Consider the following 9,351-nt stretch of genomic DNA (forward strand, 5'->3'; position numbering starts at 1 on the left):
CATATGTTCTCCCCTAAGCAAACACAAGTTAATTACTTAAGTCCCATTAGGTAGTGAGCTGTCTATTGCTTGTGTCTATTGCTATTGGCTTGATGACTAAAGTGCATACATTGTGTTGCTAGTAATGACCTCATTTCTCCCACTTTTATTGGTCCTTTTTTCTCCGATAAGTGACAAAATATCAAAATAAAATATTCCTGTTATTTTGGTATCACATGTAAAATGACAGGTTTTAGATCAGTTTGTTCGCGTCAGGCGTTACAAAGGATTGAAGAACGGGAAAGGGAACATTTCTTCCAAAAAAAATCCTATGTAATTCACTTGTGTGTAAAGAAAGCCGGCTGGAGTGGTTTGATGTGAAATGCTCTGGTCTGAAGAAGCTTACTGAGTCAGAATTGCTCACAGTCATGGTGACAGGAGCTTCATCAAATGGGTTTCCATGGCTGAGCAGGTGCAAACGACCCTAAGATGACTCCTCGCCATGCCAAACACCAGCTGAAGTGGTGTAAAGCTTGCCATCACTGGACCGGGGAATCGTGAAAATGTTCCCTAATGAACACTTCACTTTCTAGCAGTCTGATGGATGAGTCTGGGATTGGTGGCCCCTTAGTTACAGTAAAGGGTGATGATACTACAGCATACAAAGGTATTTTACACAAAGATATGCTTCCAACTTTGTGGCAGGGCCTTGGGGAAGCCTTGCGAGCCAGGCCATAATCCAAAATCTTGTGGAAAGCCTTCCCAGAAGACTGGAGGCTGTTATAGCTGCGAAGAGGGGCCAACTCCATATTAATACCCATTGTTTTGGAATGAGATGCCCAACAAGCTTGTGTAGGTGTGATGGTAAGGTGCCCACATATTTTTGGCTATGTAGCATTTCTACAGAAGGTTATTATAGAAAATGGTAAAATAAATATATTGCACCGCATGCATAGCTCTATGGTAGTATGGAGATGAAATGGTGGAGAGGTACATGCAAGGCGTTATAAGGCAAAATAGTCTCCAGTGTAAACTTATGTTTTTTAGATTTAGCACAATTTTACAATTATCATTACATATGAAAACTCAGAAAACACTTGTAGGTTCACTGTTTGTTGCATAGTATATAAAACGGTTATATTTGCATTGTACACTCTGAATAACAGCTTCCATTTAGACTCCTATATGGAACATTTCATGCTTAAATGCGATTCTTCGGACTGATAGAGAATGCGCCCTTGAACCCTTAAAGAATCATCTTTTAAATAGTGTAAACATTCAGAGAACTTGTTGAAAGTGTTGAGACTCAAATACAATGTTAAACGTCTTTAACAATAGCTTATAAACACCGCTGTTATAATGCTGTCACAGTCGCACCTTTCAGCAGCAGGAGGGAAACATGTGGTCTTGTTTCTAAGGCAGCTGTGAAAATAACGGTTCCATTTGGATCCAACTGTGCCTTCTGCTCTATGTTTAGCATATTACCATTACGCTGAATTTTAATACAGCAAAACAAGACATGCCTTCCAGTGTGAAAATGTTCCAAAAAATTGTCTATCATTTTACCCATGTTTCTCGCCAACCTCATACAGGAGTCAACAATGCGGCCTGTATTAATTCAGCCGGCGAGGAGGCAGTTCGTTTTCCATCTCTGAAGCTGGAAGCATAATAGACTGCGCTGCTGTGATAATAGACATTACATTGGGCCTCTGTAACAGTGGTGCACGGAGAAGGGCTTGGAGGCACAGGGGAATTCTTTATGTGATCTAGGCCCCATTGATTCAGACTCTAATTTTACTCGTCCATTCAAAGTCTGCAAGCCCCCCCCTTGGGCACTCAGACACTGTGCAGTCGCTGCCAAAATAACCCCATAATGGACTAATCAATTGGCCTTGCCCTTGGATTTCTCTTTATGCACTAATCCCTCGGACAGGAGCATTAAATAACATCCCAGGTGAACGACGTGGCCAAATATATATCTGCGGCCGAATGTGGCGTGAAACGCTGATTGCGTTGGCTGGCGGAGCGTTGGCGCTCGCAAAGTGACTTAGCTTGAGTGTTTGGGAGCTTTTTATGCGTTATTTCTCTTCTGCACTCGAAACATATGAATGGAAGGCATCTGCTGTTGATGAAGGACCATTCAGCTTTACATCAATCTCCGCTTTCTGTGTGATTACCCGAAGAAAAGCGCCTTTTCTTTGGCTGCCTGCGGCTCTAGGATTTTTGAATGCCTCTACAGGTCCTAATTTGCTCTCTTTCACACCGTCTTAATTGGCTATTTACCTGTATAGCACTTTAGACCACTTATTCCTTTATGAGCCTAATGAAATAATGATTAAGCCTTGTGGCAGCCACAAATAAAATCCTTGACCAGGATTTGAATCTACAAGTGCTCTAGTTTAGTCTGGGAACACATAATAAGGCCTTATTGTTAACTCTATATGAATAGTGACCTCTGTAAAGGTTAGTTGAGCTTGGGGCCTTCTGGGAAATGTAGTTTGAAGCGTTGGAGAGCTGTATAGACATCGCAGAGGTGACCTTTTATTAGGAAGGCTTTGTTTGCTTACATTATTTCACTCTGACCAACAAAAACAATCTAACTTCATTAGCGCCTCAAACTTGCGCTCGTATAGCTATTCTATAGTTACTGAATAATTGACATTAGCAGTTATTAGGTGAGATGTAGGGCCCGTTTCTTGGAAATCTCATTCTCAGCACTGCAGTAACACTGACACTGTGGTGGTTGTGTGTTAGTATCTGTTGTGCTGGTCTGAGTGGATCAGACACAGCAGTGCTGCTGGAGTTTTTAAACACTGTCCACTCTATTAGACACTCCTACCTTGTCGGTCCACCTTGTAGATGTAGAGTCAGAGACGATAGCTCAACACAACACACACCACCACCACATCAGTGTTACTGCAGTGCTGAGAATGACCCACCACCCAAACAGTACCTGCTCTGTGAGGGTCCATGGGGGTCCTGACCACTGAAGAACAGGGTAACAGAGTATCAGAGAAACAGATGGACTACAGTCTTTAATTGTAGAACTACAAAGTGCAGCTATACAGTAAGTAGAGCTGATAAAGTGGACAGTGAGTGTAGAAACAAGGAGGTGGTCAGAATGTTACGTTTGATCGGTGTACACACACAGTAGTTAACTAGTTAGGACTCCCCCAGTCACACACAATACCACCAGCTCTAGGAGCCACTGCATCATCATTGGACACAGACACCTGCACTGAATAGCTATATACTATATGGGAGAGAGAGGCGGGGCCACCCTACCCAACCCAAAAGCGAGGCCTTTTCTGCTGTCTTGGACTTCCACCCACGGATGTAATATTTGTAAAGTTTTTTTTTAATTCAGAAAACTAGGAGGACACCAAAGATGCCATACTAAGCTTCCATGGTTGCAACGTTTGCATAACACAACAGCAGGTTCATCACACCACCGTTTCTCCAATCACACTGAGGTTATTAGGACGTTATTAGGTTTCATCTCTCATCATCAAATCTCCATAGAAAAGCATTCACACTGAACAGCGACAGTCTGGTGGGCTGTATATTATATTAACAGTCACATATTCTAGGAGAAATCACCTCAAGTGGCTCATTGCTTTTATGTTTTTGTAGTCCAGACCAGACATTTTACGTCAAGGGAAAAATTAAATAACAAAAGAAATACGAACCCTTTATTAACATAATGACCTTTGCTTTAAGGGATCAATTGAAACTCCAATTTTCTTTTAGCGTTTATAATGAAAAGCTCTTATCATTATCATCATCATCATCATCATCATCATCATCATCTCCTGATCCTGTTTATTTATAACTTCAGCTAGGATGAGGAAAAAAAACAGAGCTCAGCGTTTGATGGCTTGCTCTGCAGGAGGCCGCCATTATTGACTCATTTATCTAATCAGACAAATAAGCGAAACAAAAATCCCACTAAATGTGGACAATTAAAGATTAAAATGCGCTGATAGACGGAGAGCGAGCCAATAGCGCGGCCTGCCAAACCCCGCCAGCCTCTGTTCCGAGTTGACTGACATATTGTGTGCCAGTCAGTGTCTTTGATCATTCGTATCTTTCTTCCTTTCAGCGATTCAATGGCGCTTTTGGCATCTGACTTAGCATTAAATCCAGGTTAGTCAGTAATCCCCAGAGAAAGCGCATCACTGCTGGCACTTTATCCCCACACTATTTTAAACGCTTTCTCTGGAGCTTATGAAACAATGCAGCGTGAAGAGCAGCGTCTTATCAAATGGAGCTGCCACTTTGTCACACCAAGTAAAACATGTCTGTGAATTGGATCGCTAAGACTGGCCTTCCAGTTGAAGCCAAATCCAAAGAAAGTGCTTACGGCTGTATTGTGTATTATACTGTCACAATAGTCTCGTCTTATAAAAGCACACAAAATGATCGTTAGGCCAAAAATCAATCATCAAAATTGAGTACAAAGGAACACAGGTTTGACGTGCAAACTACTCTGCGTCTGATGTATGACGTGAAAACAAACGGAGATTTGAGTGCCAAGGTAAATCGGCCCTGAGTGCGTGAAATCAAGCGCCCGCCTGCCAGTACCTCCTTTACATACTTGCATACAAAGTGTGCCCTAATTTATGCAGATGTTTTGAGATGGAGCCAACGAAATGACAGCACAACAGACTCAGAAACTGAAGAAGGATCCATGTGCAGGTTTAATAGTAGAAGGGATAATCCAAGGTAAGTGTAATCCAAGGCAGGTAAGTGGTGTAATATGGCTAGCAAGCCAATGGCTGTGCTTGTTGGTGGAGTTTGACTCCCCCTACTGACCAAACTTTATAGTGTTAAGATCGTGATGTCTGGAAAGAATGAAACGTGAAGTAAACAAGAAGATTTAGTTTTTTTAGAAGGGAGAATTATGTGATTGTGTAGTGTGATAATCAAGATAAAGGCTACATTACTGCAGTGTATAAGGTTATTCTGCACTGGCTGAGTTTTCCATTGTTTGTTTTTAAAGCAAAGTCAGTGAGCGTGCACTCAATGGTCTGATCAGATTGTGTCCATAACTGGTTCAGTGTGTTTGCGTGCTCGTGAGTAATGAGTCAGACAGTAATCAGATAATGGGGAAACTCCAGGACTACATGAGTCAGACAGTAATCAGATAATGGGGAAACTCCAGGTCTACATGAGTCAGACAGTAATCAGATAATGGGGAAACTCCAGGTCTACATGAGTCAGACAGTAATCAGATAATGGAGAAACTCCAGGTCTACATGAGTCAGACAGTAATCAGATAATGGGGAAACTCCAGGTCTACAGGAGTCAGACAGTAATCAGATAATGGGGAACCTCCAGGTCTACATGAGTCAGACAGTAATCAGATAATGGAGAAACTCCAGGTCTACATGAGTCAGACAGTAATCAGATAATGGGGAAACTCCAGGTCTACATGAGTCAGACAGTAATCAGATAATGGGGAAACTCCAGGTCTACATGAGTCAGACAGTAATCAGATAATGGGGAAACTCCAGGTCTACATGAGTCAGACAGTAATCAGATAATGGGGAAACTCCAGGTCTACAGGAGTCAGACAGTAATCAGATAATGGGGAAACTCCAGGTCTACATGAGTCAGATAGTAATCAGATAATGGGGAAACTCCAGGTCTACATGAGTCAGACAATAATCAGATAATGGGGAAACTCCAGGTCTACATGAGTCAGACAATAATCAGATATTGATACTTTACCTGAATATATGAACAAACATCATCTAGAAGATGAGGAATATTTACATCCTTTATTTCGCGTTTGGCTTCAGCGCCTCTTCAACAGTGTTTTGGTGCGTCTCACGGCGACGCTGCTCACTTATTTCTGGTACCGCTGCCTGTTTTCAGTCATGCTCTGTGTGACACAACAGACTCAGAAACTGAAGAAGGATCCATGTGCAGGTTTAATAGTAGAAGGGATAATCCAAGGTAAGTGTAATCCAAGGCAGGTAAGTGGTGTAATATGGTGGGAAAGTGGGGTAAAAGTCAGATAAGTGGGGTAATATGGCAGATAAGTGGGGTAACAGTCAGATAAATGGGGTAATATGGCAGGTAAGTGGTGTAATAAGGTAATAAGTGGGGTAACAGTCAGATCAGTGGGGTAATATGGCAGATAAGTGGGGTAATTAGGTGGGTAAGTAGGGTAACAGTCAGATAAGTGGGGTAATATGGCAGGTAAGTGGTGTAATAAGGCGGGTAAGTGGGGTAATAAGGCAGGTAAGTGGGGTAACAGTCAGATAAGTGGGGTAATATGGCAGGTAAGTGGTGTAATAAGGTAATAAGTGGGGTAACAGTCAGATCAGTGGGGTAATATGGCAGATAAGTGGGGTAATTAGGTGGGTAAGTAGGGTAACAGTCAGATAAGTGGGGTAATATGGCAGGTAAGTGGTGTAATAAGGCGGGTAAGTGGGGTAACAGTCAGATAAGTGGGGTAATATGGCAGGTAAGTGAGGTAATGGTGAGATAAGTGGGGTAATATGGTGGGTAAGTGGGGTAACAGTCAGATCAGTGGGGTAACAGTCAGATCAGTGGGGTAATATGGTGGGGAAGTGGTGTAATAAGACGGGAAAGTGGGGTAACAGTCAGATCAGTGGGGTAATATGGCGGGGAAGTGGTGTAATAAGGTGGGAAAGTGGGGTAACAGTCAGATCAGTGGGGTAATATGGCGGGTAAGTGGGGTAACAGTCAGATCAGTGGGGTAATATGGCGGGTAAGTGGGGTAACAGTCAGATCAGTGGGGTAATAAGGCGGGTAAGTAAGATAGCAGAACACAGGTTAGGTTTGAGACCGTAGTTCCAGAGGATGGAGTTGAGTTTCTCATTCTGTATCTCATTTTATTTATTCCAGTGCCTCAAAATAAAGTAGTGATGGTGGAGAAAGAAAAACACATTAATAGATTTGAAAATCATTAATAAAATCCTAAACCATAAAACTGAAGTTCATTTTTAGAGCACAGAAATAATGCAGTTCTGTTTCCATGGCGACAGTCGCGTGTCCCTAGACTCCAAAAAGTTTGATAGTAGCTGCAATTCTAATGAACAAGCACTTTCTTTCCAACACACACCCACACACCCACACACACACACACACACACACAGACACACACACACAGACACACACACATACAGAGGCTTGGGGTGACCAGGCTGTTTTATGGTGCTTTTACTTTACTCAGGGGTGCATGTTCAGTGGCAAGAGCAGCAGGAGGAACTCTGCCAGACCCCAGAGCTCCGAACGTGATCATGAGCAGGAAACCTTCTGTCTTTTGAAGCGTTTTGGTCTGTTGGGACTTTGTTTGGACCAAAGTGAACCGAAATCCTTGTATGTGTCCAAACACACTCCTGAAACAGCATCTCTCCACCACCCTGTGTCTCATCCACAGTGCACTGATGTCTGAGGGGATCTGATCTGTGACTCTGATTGTGTGAATTTGCTGATGGATCACAGCCGCACAGCCACATGAGGAAATCATTTTTGATTACCAGAAAGAGTGGAAAAAAAAACAAAAATAAAACAACAACAAGAAAAAAAAAACTGCACTTTGTAAACACTTTCACACGTCCAGCACCAGCATGTTGGAAATATGTTTGCTGAAGAAACTATGGTAACACTTTACTGTAGGGTGCTGTTCATAAGGCGACATGACACCTACATAAGGTTGTCATAACAACTGACATAACCCTATATAACTGCACGTTATCTGTCATAAAGGATACTTTAGCTGACTTTGATCAATGTAACCTTTATAGCGAATGACGCATATTGGAACAAGCATTTATAAACATTTATGTACGGTTATGTCAGTTGTAACGACAACCTTATGTAGGTGTCATGTAGCCTTATGAACAGCACCCTACAGTAAAGTGTTACCGAAGCTATTTTGCCTGAGATAAACAACATGTACTATGTGGAGAAAAACAAGGTTGACCTACAGCAGCAACAAAGCAGTCCTGACTTTGTACGTCAGGTTTCATTGCTTAAAACCTTAAAGAGTGAATTATTTTCGGCTCCTGGGGTTTTGATTAGGGTTAGATTTAGGGTTAAAGATCCCTCGTTAAGTGCACCTCCTCGTTTCTACGCTCAATGTCTTGTTTAGTAGCTTTACCTGCTAAATTGGTGCACTTTGTAGTTGTTCTTCAATGGTCGTGACCCCCACAGGACCACCACAGAGCAGGTATTATTTGGGTGGTGAGTCGTTTTCAGCACTGCAGTGACACGCCCATATATTGATGGCGTGTTAGTGTTGTTGTGCTGGTATGAGTGGATCAGAGGTTTTAAACACTTCAGCGTCACTGCTGGACTGAGAATAGCCCACCAAGCAAAATATCCAGCCAACAGCGTCCTGTGGGCAGCATAATAGGGTTCTTCAGTGGTCAGGACCCCTACAGGACCACCACAGACCACATATTATGCTGCCCACAACAGGTAACAGAGTATCAGACAAACAGATGGACTACAGTAACTGTAGAACTACAAAGTAAAACTATGATAAGAAAAACTAAAATGTTTTTCTGCCATTCTAACTGCAATAATCTCTACCTGACTATGAAATATATGAATTAAATGACGAAGAAAACAAATGTCAAAATAAATATTATTAAATATGTAATGAAAATCCCCAGGAGTCGTGTCTCTGGTGTTACCGTGTACCAAAGAATCTCTTACTTTGAAATAAAAGTCACATTGATGACGTCACGCGACCTCCTTTGACCTGTTTTCTCATAAGAAGCTTCTAGCTGACGTCACTGGTGTGACCGACTTTATTCTGAGGTCACTGTGAAAAAATAGAAACACAACCGGATTAAATTCCATATTTTAGTGGACGTTCCCTGATGGACAGCGTGTGGTGTGATGTTCTGTAAAATGCATCGATCATTAAAAACGTCTCTGGTGTTTCCTTCATTATGAGTAACACCGCTGACGGTCAGTCACACCAGTGACCCCTCTGGAAAGACAGAAAAGTGGACGTTTCTGTAGAACGAGCCAGCGATATATTACTAAATTCCCATTTTAAAAAGTTTTGATTACATGAATGTTTTTGGTATTTATGCTGTATATTTGAGCAAATAAAAAGATAATTGGTCAGATAAACAACTTTTGCAATATTATTTTCCAAAGCCTAACCTTAGCAGAGGTTTTAAATATATATATATATATATATATATATATATATATATATATATATATATATATATATATGTGTGTATATATATATGTATATATAAGATGTATAAGGAACATGTTGTTATATATACAGCATGTACTGATATGTAATAATAATACGTCCCATATGACCTCTAAAAAAGGTATAAAAGCAGCATGTGTGCTTGTGTGTATTTG

Source organism: Pygocentrus nattereri, chromosome 30 (assembly GCF_015220715.1).
Source record: "Pygocentrus nattereri isolate fPygNat1 chromosome 30, fPygNat1.pri, whole genome shotgun sequence".
Taxonomy (NCBI): domain Eukaryota; kingdom Metazoa; phylum Chordata; class Actinopteri; order Characiformes; family Serrasalmidae; genus Pygocentrus; species Pygocentrus nattereri.